The sequence below is a fragment of the Carcharhinus amblyrhynchos genome, chromosome 32 (assembly GCF_965287045.1).
Source record: "Carcharhinus amblyrhynchos chromosome 32, sCarAmb.v2.hapA, whole genome shotgun sequence".
Classification (NCBI taxonomy): Eukaryota; Metazoa; Chordata; class Chondrichthyes; order Carcharhiniformes; family Carcharhinidae; genus Carcharhinus; species Carcharhinus amblyrhynchos.
The window spans coordinates 21634566-21650847 of record NC_137355.1 but is presented as its reverse complement, the minus strand read 5'-3'; the positions used below and the strand labels follow the sequence as shown (position 1 = coordinate 21650847).

The 16282-nt window shown below is 48.7% G+C and overlaps 1 protein-coding gene across 1 annotated transcript in view; it reads right to left on the bottom strand.

Annotated features, from left to right (window-relative positions):
• Window positions 1–16240, bottom strand: part of lingo1a (leucine rich repeat and Ig domain containing 1a) — a 407454-nt gene extending 391214 nt beyond the window's left edge. Inside the window, exon 1 of the mRNA XM_080215987.1 lies at window positions 16209–16240. The gene's annotated coding sequence lies outside the window, so the exon portion shown is untranslated. The remainder of the gene's footprint in view (window positions 1–16208) is intronic.
• Between the last annotated feature and the right edge of the window lie 42 nt (window positions 16241–16282).

Genomic DNA, 16282 nt, shown 5'->3' with positions numbered 1-16282 from the left:
CGGAGGAAACCCACGCAGACATGATGAGAACGTGCAGACTCCACACTGACAGTGACCCAAGCTGGGAATCGAACCCACGCTGTAAGGCAGCCGTGCTAACCACTGTGCCACCCTGCTGTTCCAATGGAGATTTCCATTTTTTGTTATTCATTCCTGGGACATGGGCACTGCTGGCTGGCCAGCATTTATTGCCCATCCCTAGTTGCCCTTGGAGGGCAGTTGAGAGTCAACCGCATTGCACTATAACCTCAGGATATCTCAAAACACTCTGCAACGAGAGTAGTACTCTCAGAGGGTGGTTAGTGTCTGTAACCAGGAATCAGAGTGGCCAATTTTCACACAGCAAGATCCCACACATACCAGTGTGAAAGGGGTGGCACCTCAAACAGTGGGGGCCTCCCTCAGCTCTGGAGAGAAGCTTCAGATCGGATTGTGTGGTTGAATTCCAGAAGCAATGTCAACGTCATCAAACTTCCGACTCAGATGTTCCTAACCCACAATGCAAGTCCCTCCGGCACGTTACTAGGGAGTGATGTTTAGCTAAGCGACACATGAGCCTCGTCACTGGGGGACACCATGCTCTGCTGGCCTCCACTGGGGATTCGAACCAGGTCACCATGGGCAGAGCTGGGGGGAGCCGATGTGGGTACGAGCAGCAGAGTCTGCCCCACATCCATCCAAGACCATTCCCATTCAGAGCACCCATTCAGAGCACTCAGCTGAACAAACCTTGCACTTCCTTTCCCATTCCACTTCTCTTCTCTCTCCAGCTTCTTATCTACGTTGTTCCAACCCTGAGGATCAGCCCCGCGACATCCATTCACTAAATTGCTCCAGAGTTAGCAAGCCTGAGTGTCTGCGGCCTGACTGAATGGATCCATGATGGGAAGGATGTTGTATTCTGACCCTGCTGATGCAAAATCTGTCTCTATTAGACATTAAAAGACAGGGTTAGCTACTGCTCCAGGAATAGTCACACTGGAGAGCTGGGACACAGTGCCATAGCACAATCGCTCACCTGGGAACACCCAATAGGAAATTGTTCAACCCCACCCATCACTGCACCTCTCCCCATCTCTACCTCCCTCCAGCTGTACCTCCCTCCAACCCTACATCCCTCAGCCCTATTTCCCTCCAGCCCTACACCTCTCCAGCCTATATCCCTCCAGGCTTATGTCCCTCTGACCCCACCTCCCTCCAATTTTGGCCAGTTGTACATCCCTAATGCTTCCACAGGGGAGGTCACACTTCCATTCACCAACATGACTCAGAGTCAGCTATGTTTTCTGATGACACGGCTGTGAGCTACACTGGGTTTGTCTTGCTGAATCTGCAGTGATAATTAAACACTGGTTATTATTCCCATCCCAACAGATGGTCAGAGTGAAATTGGAGAATATTGACTATTTCACCCTCTCCTTGATTCAGTGACGTACAGCCTCTCAGTCCAAGGCCATGAGGTCAAGTTTATTGACTGCAATAAACATCATTCAGGTTCAGCCTCAGGATCAGTTGTTCCCCACTCTCCCAATCCCCAACCCCCCTCAAATCCCCCAACTCCTCCGACCTCTAACCCCACGGCAAATTTCATTATCTTAGCTTTGCTGGCAAGTGGTTTCTTCTCTTTACTGACATGATCATCCAGAGTCTAGATAAAATATTGTAAATACGCATGCACACGTGTGTGTGAAGCTGGGAACAGAACCACATTATTGTCTGTCAAACACAGATGGCCCAAAAAGCTCCGATAGGAAGCCTTTCCATTGGGGGACATATTCCTCTGGGATTACGAACCTTACTAGGCCATCATTCCCATGTGTATGAGCTAAATGGGTGTATAATAGAGTAGAATAGGTCACCCTATTATAGAAAGGATATTATTAAACTAGAAAGAGTGCAGAAAAGATTTACTAGAATGCTACTGGGACTTGATGGTTTGAGTTACAAGGAGAGGCTGAATAGACTGGGACTTTTTTCTCTGGAGCATAGGAGGCTGAGGGGTGACCTTATAGAAGTCTATAAAATAATGAGGGGTATAGATTAGCTAGTCAATATCTTTTCCCACAGATAGGCAAATCTAAAACTAGAGGGCATGAGTTTAAGGTGAGAGGGGAGATACAAAAGAGTCCGGGGGCAACTTTTTCACAAAGAGGGTGTAACTCTCCCCAGTGCCCTACATTAACTGAGTACATCCTGCCCTGGTTCAATATACCAAAATGCATCACCTCGCATTTATCTAAATTAAACTACATCTGCCATTCGTCAGTCCACTGACCCAATTGATCAAGATTCCGTTGCCATCCGAGATAACCTTCTTCACTGTCCACTATGCCACCAATCTTAGTGTCATCTGCAAACTTACTAACCACGCCCCCTATATTCTCATCCAAATCATTAATATAAATGACAAATAATAGTGGACCCAGCACTGATCCCTGAGGCACACTGCAGGTTACAGGCCTCCAGTTTGAAAAACAACCCTCTACAACCACCCTCTGGCTTCTCTTCCTGTTGGGGACCAGTCACGGGCATTCAGCCTGTAATCTTCGGGTAAGCGTTCTCCAAGGCGGCCTTCACAACATGACAGCGCAGAGTCGCTGAGCAGAGACTGATAGCCAAGTTCCGCACACTTGAGGACGGCCTCAACCAAGATCTTGGGTTCATGTCACACTATCTGTAACCCCTACGTCTTGTCTGGGCTTGCATAATCTCACTAACTGTCTGGCTGGAGATAATACACATCTCTTTAACCTGTGCTTAGCCCTCTCACCGCATTGTCTGTGCCTTTAAGACTTGATTATCTGTTAAGATTCGCATTCCAACCATTATTTTGTGAATTGAGTTTGTGTCTTTATATGCCCTGTTGTGAACACAACTCCCACTCACCTGATGGAGGAGGAGCGCTTTGAAAGCTTATGGCTTGTGCTACCAAATAAACCTGTTGGACTTTAACCTGGTGTTGTGAGACTTCTTATTGTGCTTACCCTAGTCCAAGGGTACCTACGACGGTTAGCACTGCTGCTTCACAGCTCCAAGGACCTGAGTTCAATTCCCAGCTTGGGTCACTGTCTGTGTGGAGTCTGCACATTCTCCTTGTCTTCTTCTCTTCAGGAGAGTCTGCAGAAGGATCTAGATAGGCTGGGCGAATGGGCCAGGAACTGGCAAATGGAATTTAATGTTGGCAAATGTGAGGTTGTCCACTTTGGTAGGAATAATGGTAGGAAGGACTATTACTTACGTGGCGAAAAACTGCAGCATGTAACGGTGCAGAGGGACCTCGGGGTCCTTGTGCATGAGTCGCAAAAACCCAGCTTGCAGGTGCAGCAGGTGGTCAGGAAGGTGAATGGGATGCTGGCCTTCATAGCGAGGGGGATTGAATATAAAAGTAGGGAGGTCTTGCTGCGGCTGTATAGGGCACTGGGGAGGCCGCAGCTGGAGTACTGTGTGCAGTTTTGGTCGCCGCACTTACGCAAGGATATTTTGGCCTTGGAGGGAGTGCAGAGGAGGTTTACTAGGCTGATTCCGGAGTTGAGGGGGTTGAACTATGAGGAGAGGCTGAATAAACTAGGCTTGTACTCGTTAGAGTTTAGAAGAATGAGGGGAGATCTCATTGAGACGTATAAGATGTTGAATGGGATGGATAGGATAGAGGTGGAGAGGCTCTTCCCGCTCAGAAAGGACAGTAGGACGAGAGGGCACAGCCTCAGGATAAAGGGGAGGCGGTTTAGAACGGAGTTGAGGAGGAACTTCTTCACTCAAAGGGTGGTGAATCTCTGGAATTCTCTGCCCGTTGAAGTGGTGGAGGCTACCTCGCTAAATATTTTTAAGACGCGGGTTGATGGGTTTTTGATAAGAGAGGGGATTAAGGGTAATGGGGAGAGGGCAGGAATGTGGAACTGAGCCACAACAGATCAGCCATGATCTTATTGAATGGCGGGGCAGGCTCGAAGGGCTAGATGGCCTACTCCTGCTCCTATTTCTTATGTTCTTATGTTGTGTCTGCGTGGGTTTTCTCTGGGTGCTCCGGTTTCCTCCCACAGTCAAAAGGTATGTGGGTTAGGTTGATTGGCCAAGCTAATCATTGCCCCTTAGTGTCCTGAGATGCGTAGGTTAGAGGGATTAGTGGGTAAAATATGTAGAGATATAGGGATAGGGCATGGGTGGGATTGTGGTCGGTGTAGACTCGATGGGCCGAATGGCCTCTTTCTGTACTGTAGGGTTTCTACTTCTATGAACACCGGTATCTCCACATTTGGCCATCAAGCCAATTTTGTATCCATTTAGGTACCTCACCCTGCATCCTGTGAGATTTAACCTTATGCAACAACCTACCATGAGTTACCTTGTCAAAGGTCTTGCTAAGATCCATGTCGACAACATCGACTGCACAGCCCTCATCTACCTTCTTGGTTATCCCTTCAAAAAACTCAATCAAATTTGTGAGACATGATCTTTCACTCACAAAACCATCTTGTAGACTTTCATCAGATCACCATTCAACCTTTTGAATTTGAGACGATGAAGGTCTAATTTGTCTAATCTATCCCCGTAACACTTTTGATTTGATTTGATTTATTATTGTCCCATGTATTAACATACAGTGAAAAGTGTTGCTTCTTGCATGCTATACAGACAAAGCATACCGTTCACAGAGAAGGAAAGGAGAGAGTGCAGAATGTAGTGTTACAGTCATAGCTAGGGTGCAGGGAAAGGTCAACTTAACGTGAGGTAGGTCCATTCAAAAGCCTGATGGCAGCAGGGAAGAAGCTGTTCTTGAGTCGGTTGGTACGTGACCTCAGACTTTTGTATCTTTTTCCTGAACGAAGAAGGTGGAAGAGACAACATCCAGGGTGCGTGGGGTCCTTAATTATGCTGGCTGCTTTGCCGAGGCAGCAGGAAGTGTATACAGAATCAATGGGTGGGAGACTGATTTGAGTGATGGACTGGGCTACATTCATGACCTTTTGTAGTTCCTTGCGGTCTTGGGCATAGCAGGAGCCATACTAAGCCGTGATACAACCAGAAACCCGAAGACCAGGTATCATTCTTGTGGACCTGCTTTCCAGAGCCGAAACATCCTTCCGCAGGTCACTAGACCCAGGAACGCAGGAAGGAGATTGGAGCACTGATCCACCATTCTACAAACAAGATGGGCTTCAGTCATCTCAAACTGAGAAGAACAACTTTGCTGCAACTAGTCTGGACAGTTAGTTTGGAGTGTGCAAATCCGCTGCCCCTCACACTTGTTAATGAGGCCATTTCCTCCATCTCTGCAGGGAACTTTATTGGGGCCTGGTTAGTGTTTGAACCTTAGGCAAGGTTCAATCATTTATCACAGAAGCAGCTTTGGGGAAACAAAGCCATCAGCAGAGGAGAAAAACAAATTAATTCACAACTTAATAAATGGGGAATGTGTGAATTGTGTGTCGCGGAACACAGTGGGAAGGAAAGGGAATGGGGTCTGAATGGGGCAAAGTAACCAACTCGCAAACACAGTGCTCCTTATTAATGTCCTGTGGCACTGGACCCACCACATGGACGGAGAAGTAGGGCCACACCTTGCTTGCCTCCAACGCAGGCAGGTGGTCAGTCAGCAACAATATTTGCATCAATTAGCAGACACAGTCTGAATGAATTTATCTTTTTTGCTTTCTTGCTACTTCCTTTTCTCATTCCTAGCGATTCACCTTTCTGGGGGCAGATAGACGCAGATTCCAACCTTTGCTACAGCATGCCAGGGGAGGGGTGGTGGTGATGTTGGGGGGGAGGGTATAGAAGAAGGAAGGGGGTGTGAGAGGTTCCTGTGCAAAAATCCACAATTTTGATGGTTTGATTAATAGGGAAAGGTTGGGATAGACTGGGACTTTTTTCTCTGGAGCGTAGGAGGCTGAGGGGTGATCTTATAGAGGTCTATAAAATAATGAGGAGCATAGATCAGCTAGATAGTCGATATCTTTTCCCAAAGGGTAAGGGAATCTAAAACTAGAGGGCATAAGTTTAAGGTGAGAGGGGAGAGATACCAAAGTGTCCAGAGGGGCAATTTGTTTCACACTGAGTGTGGTGAGTGTCTGGAACAAACTGCCAGAGGTAGTAGTAGAGGTGGGTACAATTTTGTCTTTTAAAAAGCATTTAGACAGTTACATGGATAAGATGGGTATAGAGGGATATGGGCCAAATGTGGGCAATTGGGATTAGCTTAGGGGTTTTCCATGCTGTAAACCTCTATAACTCTTAACCATCTTGGCAGTATTTCAAAAGATCTTGGCTGGAATTTTACCGGCTCACAGAACAGAATTCTCTGTTGGCCTCGGGCGGGATTTTACAAGCCTTGTCCAAAGGGGGTGTAAAGTCCCGCCTCTTGTGTCCCATCTGAGCCTCTGTCCATGTTAGAGTGAGCTCCAGGGCGCATTGCCAGGGTCGAAGTTATTCAAATTTGCCTCTTCACTTCAGGGGAGAAAGCGGTGAAAGGCAATGCTTCAGAAAACGGAGCAGTCCCATGCAGAGTTAGAGAAAGGACCCAATTAAAATCAGTCTGGGCAGCTTTTTTCTAGAACTGTGTGAGTTAGGGCACACAGGGAGTGCGTCTCGAACCCACAACCTCTTGACTCTGTGCTTCCAATCAGCCTGGAGGAGAAAATTGGAGACACGGAGAGTCTTTGTTAGTATTGGTTGAAGAAAAGTTGGAAAGTCTAGGATGCTGCCAGGTAATTGGCCATCTCTTCCTGGGACATGTGGAGGGAATGGAGGATTGTAAATCACAACATCCTGGAGAGGTGATGGCCTAGTGGTATTAGCGCTGGACTATTAATCCAGAAACTCAGCTAATGTTCTGGGGACCTGGGTTCGAATCCCGCCATGGCAGATGGTGGAATTCGAATTCAATAAAAAATATTTGGAATTAAGCATCTACTGATGGATGGCATGGAAACACAGTGGTTAGCACTGATGCTTCACAGCTCCAGGGACCTGGGTTCGATCCCGCTTGGATCACTGTTTATGTGGAGTTTGCACATTCCTCTCGTGCCTGCATGGGTTTCCTCCGGATGCTTCGGTTTCCTCCCACACTCCAAAGATGTGCAGATTAGGGGATTGGCTGTGCTCCAGGTGACATAATAGAAGTTTATAAGATGATGAGGGGGATAGATAGAGTGGACGTGCAGAGACTGTTTCCTCGGGTGGATGTAGCTGTTATTCGGAAGCATAACTATAAGGTTCATGGTGGGAGATATAGGAGGGATGTCCGAGGTAGATTCTTCACTCAGAGAGTGGTTGGGGTGTGGAATGCACTGCACACCGAGGAACTTTCATGCAGTTATTGGATAGGCACGTGGAGCACACCAGAATGATAGAGACTGGGGTGGCTTGATCTTGGGATTGGACATAGCTCAGCACAACATTGAGGGCCGAAGGCCTGTACTGTGCTGTACTGTTCTATGTTCTAAAATTGCCCTTTAGTCTCCTGAGATGCGTAGGTTAGAGGGATTAACGGGTAAATATGCAGGGATATTGGGTAGGGCCTGGGTGGGATTGTGGTTAGTGCAGACTCAATGGGCCAAATGGCCTCTTTCTGCACTGTAGGGTTTTTATGATTCGATGGTAGCCACAAAACTGTTGTCGATTGTCAGAAAAACCCATCTGGATCACCAACGTACTTTAGGGAAGGAAATCTGCCGTCTTTACCCGGTCTGGCCTACATGCGACTCCAGAGCCACAGCAATGTGGTTGACTCTCAACTGCCCTCAAGCAACTAGGGATGGGTAATAAATGCTGACGTGGAGATGCTGGCATTTGACTGGGTAAACACAGTAAGAAATCTCACAATACCAGTTTAAAGTCTAACAGGTTTATTTGGTAGCAAACGCCACTAGCTTTTGGAACTTCCCACATGAATCCCACCCACCTGATGAGGGAACAGCCAGTTCTGAAAGCTAGTGGCGTTTGCTACCAAATAAACCTGTTGGATTTTAACCTGGTGTTGTGAGACTTCTTACTGTGTTTACCCCAGTCCAATGCCAGCATCTCCAGATCAGCATTTATTACCCATTCCTAGTTGCCCTGGAGGGCAGTTGAGAGTCACATGTAGGCCAGACCGGGTAAGGACAATAGATTTCCTTCCCTAAAGGGACATTAGTGAACCAGATGGGTTTTTCCCACAATCAGCAATGGTTTCATGTCATCAGTCGTTTCTTAGTTCCCAGGTTTTTTTTTATTGAATGTGGCAGTCATTGAAAAGGGAGGGGTACAGATTCTGAAAGTGGAGGGTGTCCAAGCGAAACCAGAGTTCGCTAAGCTGCCCATCCCATACACTGAACAAGCAGATCATCACCAAGCTGAATGAGTGACCTCTCAGATCCTAATTTCCAAACTGAACTTATGTTCTTGTTGCTCATGAGGTGAAGTTATTTATTATTCTGGTTTTTAGATAAGTTTCAACAACAGTTTCAATGACCAAATTCCTCACCGTCCTGCCCAGTTCACCCCCGCCTTCTGCCCCGGGACACAAGTGACATTCGAGACACACCATCTCCCCATGACATTCAATGACATTATGACTGCTGAATCCCTCACAACCTGGGGGTTACCACTGACCAGAAACTGAACTGGACTCGCCATATAAACACTGTGGCTACGAGAGCAGATCAGAGGAATTCTGTGAAGAGTGACTAATCTCCTGACTCCCCAAAGCCCGGGGACCATCTAGACACAGGGAGAATGGGCAGACTCCACACAGACAGTGACTCAAGCCAGGAGTCAAACTCAGGTCCCTGGGGCTGTTGGGCAGCAGCGCTAATCACTGTGCTGCATTGGCGCCCCTATGGGAATGGCAAGGGCACATTGTGGCATCACACAATTCTGTGTTTGACTGGTGTCCTCCCATTGCTGTTTAGAATTCACTCTCTGGGCTGTGGGTGTCACTGGGAAGGCAAGTCATTGGTCATTTCTATATATATAATTGAGAGACTTGCCCCATTTTGGGAGGCCATTCAAGGGCAGCCATGTCATTGTCGGATAGGTCCCGAATGGGGAGGCTCAAAGCTTCCCTCCTTGAAGAGAATGCATCAACCAATTGAAGATCAACCTCACATCCTGCCCAGGAAAGGGAAACTGGGTCTCCAATTCCCCATGGTCACCTAACAATTTCAGTTCATCCCCTGTGTCAACTAAATAGAGGATGAGAGAGCAAAGAAATACTCAAAAAATTTATTTTAATGGGCCCCCGCTCTCTTTCGTCTCTCTCCCCCTCTCAGCCTCTCTCAATCTCTCTCTCTGTCTCTCTCCCCCTCAGTCTCTCTCTCTCACTCAGTCTCTCTCTCTCAGTCTCTCTCTCTCTCCCCCTCAGTCTCTCTCTCTCTCTCCCCCCCTCAGTCTCTCTCTCTCTCCCCCCCACAGTCTCTCTCTCTCTCTCTCTCTCTCCCCCTCAGTCTCTCTCTCTCTCTCTCTCTCCCCCTCAGTCTCTCTCTCTCTCTCAGTCTCTCTCTCTCTCTCCCTCAGTCTCTCTCTCTCTCTCTCTCCCCCCCTCAGTCTCTCTCTCTCTCAGTCTCTCTCTCTCTCAGTCTCTCTCTCTCTCTCTCTCCCTCAGTCTCTCTCTCTCTCTCTCAGTCTCTCTCTCTCAGTCTCTCTCTCCTTCCCCCTCAGTCTCTCTCTCTCTCTCTCTCCCCCTCAGTCTCTCTCTCTCCCTCAGTCTCTCTCTCTTTCCCCCTCAGTCTCTCTCTCTCTCTCCCCCCCTCAGTCTCTCTCTCTCTCCCCCTCAGTCTCTCTCTCTCTCTCTCCCCCTCAGTCTCTCTCTCTCTCTCTCTCCCCCTCAGTCTCTCTCTCTCTCCCCCCCCTCAGTCTCTCTCTCTCTCCCCCTCAGTCTCTCTCTCTCTCTCTCCCCCCCTCAGTCTCTCTCTCTCTCTCTCTCCCCCCCCCCTCAGTCTCTCTCTCTCTCTTTCCCCCTCAGTCTCTCTCACTCTCTCTCCCCCCTCAGTCTCTCTCTCTCCCCCCTCCCCCTCAGTCTCTCTCTCCCCCCCTCCCCCTCAGTCTCTCTCTCCCCCCCCTCAGTCTCTCTCTCCCCCTCAGTCTCTCTCTCTCTCTCCCCCCCTCAGTCTCTCTCTCTCTCTCTCCCCTCCTCAGTCTCTCTCTCTCCCCCCTCAGTCTCTCTCTCTCTCCCCCTCAGTCTCTCTCTCTCTCTCCCCCTCAGTCTCTCTCTCTCTCTCTCCCCCTCAGTCTCTCTCTCTCTCCCCCTCAGTCTCTCTCTCTCTCTCCCCCTCAGTCTCTCTCTCTCTCTCCCCCTCAGTCTCTCTCTCTCTCTCTCCCCCTCAGTCGCTCTCTCTCTCCCCCTCAGTCTCTCTCTCTCTCTCTCCCCCTCAGTCTCTCTCTCTCTCTCCCCCTCAGTCTCTCTCTCTCTCTCTCTCCCCCTCAGTCTCTCTCTCTCCCCCTCAGTCTCTCTCTCTCCCCCTCAGTCTCTCTCTCTCTCTCTCCCCCTCAGTCTCTCTCTCTTTCCCCCTCAGTCTCTCTCTCTCTCTCTCCCCCTCAGTCTCTCTCTCTTTCCCCCTCAGTCTCTCTCTCTCTCTCTCTCCCCCTCAGTCTCTCTCTCTCTCTCTCCCCCCCCCTCAGTCTCTCTCTCTCTCTCCCCCTCAGTCTCTCTTTCCCCCTCAGTCTCTCTCTCTTTCCCCCTCAGTCTCTCTCTCTCTCTCTCCCCCTCAGTCTCTCTCTCTTTCCCCCTCAGTCTCTCTCTCTCTCTCTCTCCCCCTCAGTCTCTCTCTCTCTCTCTCCCCCCCCTCAGTCTCTCTCTCTCTCCCCCTCAGTCTCTCTTTCCCCCTCAGTCTCTCTCTCTCTCTCTCCCCCTCAGTCTCTCTCTCTCCCCCCCCCTCAGTCTCTCTCTCTCTCCCCCTCAGTCTCTCTTTCCCCCTCAGTCTCTCTCTCTCTCTCTCCCCGCCTCAGTCTCGCTGTCTCTCTCCCCCTCAGTCTCGCTGTCTCTCTCCCCCTCAGTCTCGCTGTCTCTCCTTCACCCTCAGTCTCTCTCTCTCTCTCTCCCCCTCAGTCTCACTGTCCCTCTTTCCCCCTCAGTCTCTCTCTCTCTCTCTCTCCCTCAGTCTCTCTCTCTCTCTCTCCCCGCCTCAGTCTCGCTGTCTCTCTCCCCCTCAGTCTCGCTGTCTCTCTCCCCCTCAGTTTCGCTGTCTCTCTCCCCCTCAGTTTCGCTGTCTCTCTCCCCCTCAGTCTCGCTGTCTCTCTCCCTCTCAGTCTCGCTGTCTCTCTCCCCCTCAGTCTCGCTGTCTCTCTCCCTCTCAGTCTCGCTGTCTCTCTCCCCCTCAGTCTCGCTGTCTCTCTCCCCCTCAGTCTCGCTGTCTCTCTCCCCCTCAGTCTCCCTGTCTCTCTCCCCCTCAGTCTCGCTGTCTCTCTTTCCCCCTCAGTCTCTCTCTCTCTCTCTCCCCCTCAGTCTCGCTGTCTCTCTTTCCCCCTCAGTCTCTCTCTCTCTCCCCCTCAGTCTCTCTCTCTCTCTCTCCCCGCCTCAGTCTCGCTGTCTCTCTCCCCCTCAGTCTCGCTGTCTCTCTCCCCCTCAGTTTCGCTGTCTCTCTCCCCCTCAGTTTCGCTGTCTCTCTCCCCCTCAGTTTCGCTGTCTCTCTCCCCCTCAGTCTCGCTGTCTCTCTCCCCCTCAGTCTCGCTGTCTCTCTCCCTCTCAGTCTCGCTGTCTCTCTCCCCCTCAGTCTCGCTGTCTCTCTCCCCCTCAGTCTCGCTGTCTCTCTCCCTCTCAGTCTTGCTGTCTCTCTCCCTCACTGTCTCTCTTTCTCTCTCACTCTCTCTCGCTGTCTCTTTCCTGTCTCTCTCTCTCTATGTCTTTTTGTGTGTCTCTCCCTGTCTCTCTCCCTCTCTTTGTTTCTCTCTATCTGTCTGTCTCTCTCTCTATCTTTGTCTCTTACTCTCTCTTGCTGTCTCTCTGTTTTTCTGTCTCTCTCTCAGTCTCTCTGTCAGCGTCTCTCTCTCTTTCTCTCCTTGTCTCTCTCTCCCCACCCTTCTGGTTGTCTCTCTCACTTTCTCTGTCTGTGTGTGTGTGCGTGTGTGTGTCTGTCAATGTATAGTAGATGGATTTGTTCAGCATTCTAAGTTGCATCTTCTGCAGCAGGAAAAGGAGCAGTAAGAGCCCTGGCTTCCAGATCCTCCCAATGCTTCCAGCGCTCTCCTGTTCCCATCCCCTCTCCCCTACTCTGTCCCAAAGCCCGGGCTGAGGGTGATCAGTCAGATTGGGTCACTGGGAATCTCCAGGCTCTTTCATGATCACCGCTGTACTCTTGTGAATAGAACCATACCAAAATGGCCCTGGAGCGAGGTGACTCCTTGCAAACTGTGCCCAGCATACCCTCCAATTCTATCTTTTATCCTCATTCTATGCTTCAAAAACTTTATTCTAACTCTTTTAAACTTTCTAACAATGCTTTAGTTCAATCTCTTGTAGATTTAGCATTAAGTTGATCTTTCTCTACACCCTAGCTATGATTGTAGCACTACATTCTGCACCCTCTCCTTTCCATCTCTATGAATGATATGCTTTGTTTAAAAGTTTTTAAAAGTTTTTTATCAGCGTCACAAGCAGTCTTGCATTAACACTGCAATGAAGTTACTGTGAAAATCCCCTAGTTGCCACACTCCGGCACCTGTTCGGGTATACTGAGGGAGAATTTAGCATGGCCAATGCAGCTAACCAGCAGTTCTTTCAGTCTGCGGGAGGAAACCCATGCAGACATGGGGAGAATGTGCAGACTCCACACTGACAATGACCTAAGCCAGGAATCAAACCTGGATCTGAGAGGGTTGGCTTATGAGGAGAGACTGAGTAGACTGGGACTATACTCATTGGGATTCAGAAGAATGAGGGGAGATCTTATAGAAACATATAAGATTATGAAGGGAATAGATAAGATAGAAGCAGGGAAGTTGTTTCCACTGGTGGGTGAAACTAGAACATGGGGGCATAGCCTCAAAATAAGGGAGAACAGATTTAGGACCGAGTTGAGGAGGAACTTCTTCACACAAAGGGTTGTGAATCTGTGAAATTCCCTGCCCAGTGAAGCAGTTGAGGCTACCTCATTGAATATTTTTAAGGCAAGGATAGATAGATTTTTGAACAGTAAAGGAATTAAGGGTTATGATGAGTGGGCGGGTAAGTGGAGCTGAGTCCATGAAAAGATCAGCCATGATCTTATTGAATGGCGGAGCAGGCTCGAGGGGCCAGATGGCCGACTCCTGCTCCTAGTTCTTATGACCCTGGCGCTGTGAGGCAGCAATACCAACCACTGTGCCACCTATTTGACTGTATAGCTCGCCAGAAACAGTACCTTTCATTGTACATTAATACGTGTGACAATAATAAATCAAAATCAGTATACACAGTGTTTACCCAAAGTGAACCCTGTACTATTCAGCCTGAGGGGTTGAGAGCATTAACAACAGAGCCAGGCTCTCACTCGATGGAAGAAGCTTTCAACAATTTCCTGAGCACAAGTACGGAGAGCTTCCAGCTACAGTGTCCATCTATTCTGTTCCAACAATGTGTCCTCCGAGTTAGTTGGGATTCACTTCACTGGACGCTTTCAGATGCTGGAATCCGAAACAAAAACAGAAAATGCTGGAACATCTCAGCAGGTCTGACAGCCTCTGTGGGGAGGGGATTCTCTTAGCTCTGACAAAGGGTCATCTAGACTCAAAACGTTGGCTCTGTTCCCCTCCCCACGGATGCTGTAAGACCTGCTGAGATTGTCCAGCATTTTCTGTTTTTGAGCCAGCACCGCTCCAGAGATCCAAGCACAAAATCTGAGCTAGCAGTGAGAGAGACAGCATCGAACTCAGGCCTGTCCAATCTCTTAGACGGATGCCAGAGATCTTGAGATGTTTCAGAGAAGCGGAGGGGAATTCTCCCCAGCGTGCTGGACAATATCTATCACTCAAGGGACATCACTGGAATAGGCCATTAACCTATTGAAGTTCCTGGGATTATCCAGTGCACAAATTGACAACTGGGTTGAGGCTGTTTTCACTGAATTTCAGGCGAATGGGGGGGAGGGGCGCGCGCACGTTGTATGTGTGTGTGTTCTCATCAAGACTTATAAAATTCTAACAGGACTTATAAAATTCTAGCAGGGAGGATGTTCCTGATAGTGGGGGGAGTCCAGAACCAGGGGTCACAGTCTGAGGATTCAGGGTAGACCATTTAGGACAGAGGTGAGGAGACATTTCTTCACCCAGAGAGTGGTGAGCCTGTGGAATTCATTACCACAGGAAGTAGTTGATGCCAAAACATTGAATGTATTCAAGAGAAGCTGGATATAGCACTTGGGACGAATGGGATCAAAGGTTATGGGGAGAAGGCAGGATTAGACTATTGAGTTGGATGATCAGCTATGATGGTGATGAATGGCAGAACAGGCTCAAAGGGCCGAATGGTCTCCTGCTGCTCCGATCTTCTATGTTTTTATGCTTCTATTTCTTACAACAGCAGCTGTGTGGCTGAAAAACTCTCTTGGTGAAACATGTTTCAGTGCAAGTGGGAAGGGGCTGAAGAGAGATCTTTACTCGGTGGCTGGACTCACATGGCAAGAATGGAAATGAGGAGAAATGTTTTTGGAAAATCTGAAGGGGACTTTGTCGGTTGTTGGCGTTCACCTCGATGATGGGAGACGAATAAACAGCCCCACATTGGCTGAACAGAGAGAGATTAATTAGGACGCCTCGCCTGCAGTCCCATGGGTGTTAATAAGGGGAGTTAATACTAACTTGATGTAAAAATAAACAGAGAGAGTCAAGGACAGACTCTGATGGTTTTGTGTGTGTGTGTTTGTTGCCAGCCTTTGCAAGCGGAGACCCTACTTTGTTGTTTGTGAGAAATGTTAAGGTTATAAAAGCTTCACCGATTATCGATCAGTCTGTACAACTTGTCCAAAGAGACATCAGATGATTATAAAATGTTCCTTGCCCATAAAACATAGGCTATCTTCCACAACAAAGACAGGCCGTGAGATAGAATCAGAGACAGCCGACTCTGCATCATTATTATCGACTGAATAAATATCTCTAGTGAGTGCGTTGCTGAACCGGCCAGAGCCAAGAGCAATTCGCCCTCTCCCATCAGCTTGGATTGGGGGCGGACAGTTTAATCTGAAGACAGGTCCCCATTCAGATGTTGGTGATGTCCCTATACCACCGCCCCCCCCCACACACACACACACACACACACCCCCTCCCCCCACCACCACCACCGCATACACACCTTCCTCCTCCACACATGCACATTGCTGTCATCCCATAATGTATCCCATACAGAACCAGGAGAGATGGAATATATTACTGAGGTTTCCTGTCCTCACTAATTGCTCACCTTGACGTTGACCTCAACACTGCTTCCCCAGCTCAGAATGAAGAACCGACATTCTCTTTCCCTGCTCCAAACTGATTCCCTGTTTGAGCCAGTCTGTAATCATGCATTTTAACAGAGATATTACCTTTGCTGCTATTTCTAACACATAGGAACATCAGCATTAGGAGCAGAAGTAGGCAAATTCAGCTTTGAGCCTGCTCCGCCATTCAAACAGATCATGGCTGATCTCTCCCTGGTCTCAAATCCACCTCCCCACCCGTTCTCCATATCCCCTTATCCATTGTATTATTAGAAATATATCTATCTCCTTCTGAAGTGATTCAATGATTCACACTCCACTGTGCTATGGGGCAGCAAGTTCCACAAATTCACATCCCTCTGCGAGTAGTAGTCCCTCCTGATCTCAGTTTTAAATCTACCGCCTCTCAGCCTATACCTGTGACCTCTTGTTCGAGATTGCCCCACAAGAGGAAACATTTTACTTTATCAATCCCTTTTAGAATTTTGTCTCAATCAGATCCCCTCCCATCCTTCTAAACTCCAGTGAGTATAAGCCCAAACTGTTTACTCTCTCCTCATACGTCAATCCCCTCATCCCTGGAATCAATCTGGTGAACCTTCTGTGAACTGCCTCCAATGCCACCACATCCTCCCTCAAATAAGGAGACCAAAATTGGACCCAATACTCCAGCTGAGGTCTCACCAACACTCTATATAATGCTGTGATCTCATTGAATCTGAAGGCAGTAGGATTAGAGGGAAGAATAGAGCAATGTCAGGAACAAACCCACAGGCCTTTTTGGCTCCTTTCACGGTTTATTTTGTTAATTTTCCGTTCCAGCTCCGGGTTGGTTCTTACCTGCTAAATTCCTGAGGCGTCCAGCCTGGAATGGAAATCTTGCATCCACGCAGGGATTGCTGGGAGACAGAGGA